Raw genomic sequence first — 1,692 nt, forward strand, 5'->3', positions numbered from 1 at the left:
TAGGAAAATAAGGAATATTGAAGTATTTACAATTTTTAAAAAGTTCAGCGAGGCTGGGATAAAATGCTATGGGATACCTGTCTGTGTTCTATGAACTAATTCACTCAGCCATTTTCCCTGAAGCAACCCCTTTTGTTCCCGGCTGTTTTACTGGATTGTGACTGGTTTTGCAAGGCCCACAGCATATAAACATGGAATCTACCAAAAGAAAGATTAGAGTCTCTTCTTTCATCAGGAAAAAAAAGAATATTTGTATCTGTTTCCGTTTTGCAGTAATTAGCATTAGAACCTAGCTAAGTTTCGTCATTATTCACAAATCTGTTTAAAACATTGGGGGAAAGAGCTTTCTGCAATATGGCCCTGGTTGATCTTTTATACTCTGCTGCCACCTACTGGCTGTTTTTGTATTAACTACCATTGCTTCAAGTGTTCTCTTCAGTTCAGATGCTGCATCAAAGCCTTCTGTATGGTCTAGCATAAAAAAACACCTAAAACGTATAAATACATTTTTGGGACCGTGGTAATATTTAAAATAGAACGTATTTTAAGTTTTTGGGAGCAAATGAGTTAATGATACATTTCAGCATTAGTGGAAATATACACTGTGACCTTAACCCTGTAAGATGTCTGTTCTGATATACTGGCACATGTACGCGTGAACAAAATTATTGGTACCCTCTGTTAATAAAAGAAAACCCACAGTACTCATAGAAACCTACGGATGTATGGAACTCTACTTGACATTCATTTCCAGGTCTGGAAAAGTGAAACATGGCGACAAAGGTGGACGAATGCATGGATGCGGCAATTAATTCTGTTCTCTCTCACGATGACAACGTTTTCATCCTACCCTCACTCGTGAACAAGACCCCAAAATACTTGAACTCCTCCACTAGGGGTAGGATCTCATCCCTGACCCGGAGAGGGAATTCCACCCTTTTCCGACTGAGGACCATGGTCTCGGATTTGGAGGTGCGAATTTTCATCCCAACCGCTTCACACTTGGCTACGAACAGCTCCAGCGAGAGTTGGAGATCACGGCTTGAAGAAGCTAACTGCACCACATCATCCGCCCAAAAAATGTATTGCTCGTTTAGCGGGAGATCGACAGGCGGATTGGTGCAGTGTCTGCAGTGATGCGGACTCTGTATCGGTCCGCTTTGGTGAAGAATTAGCTGAGTCAAAAAGCGAAGCTCTCGATTTACCGGTCGATCTACCTTCCTACCCTCACCTATAGCAGGGTTCCCGCTATAGTCTTAAAAGCATTGAATTTACAAATGTGAAAATACCTTAAAAAGTCTTGAAAAAGTATTGAATTTTGATCTTAGGGTCTTAAATATTATGCCGTGTGTGGGGATTAAAATTCTCCATCGCCCCAACAGATCAAGCAGGGTAAAAACAGACGTGACAGACACAAATGTCATATGCACATAGTTTTATGGACATGAACTGTTGTTGCAACTCGTCACAATATGGCTGTCCTAACAGGTGGACTATGTAGGCACTTTTATTTTGTAGGTGCAGTGGGGAGTGTTAAATTAATCTTCATGATGTTTCTTCAGTCACAATGCACATGATGGCAGATGGGAGGTGACAGGAATTTATGTTTATGTTCAAAGGGAGTAGGACGAAGTACAAGAACTTATCTAATTCTACCCCCACTAACTTATATCGTGTACAATAAGTTATTAT

At 40.6% G+C, this 1,692-nt stretch overlaps 1 protein-coding gene across 1 annotated transcript in view; it reads left to right on the plus strand.

Moving 5' to 3' along the window:
* mrpl27 (mitochondrial ribosomal protein L27) overlaps positions 1–718 on the plus strand; it is a 16,811-nt gene extending 16,093 nt beyond the window's left edge. Inside the window, exon 4 of the mRNA XM_086070415.1 lies at positions 1–718. This exon is cut by the window's left edge and continues 375 nt beyond it. The gene's annotated coding sequence lies outside the window, so the exon portion shown is untranslated.
* Positions 719–1,692: the final 974 nt, after the last annotated feature.

Source organism: Leptonotus elevatus, chromosome 3 (assembly GCF_054856555.1).
Source record: "Leptonotus elevatus isolate MCC_2025b chromosome 3, RoL_Lele_1.0, whole genome shotgun sequence".
Lineage (NCBI taxonomy): Eukaryota > Metazoa > Chordata > Actinopteri > Syngnathiformes > Syngnathidae > Leptonotus > Leptonotus elevatus.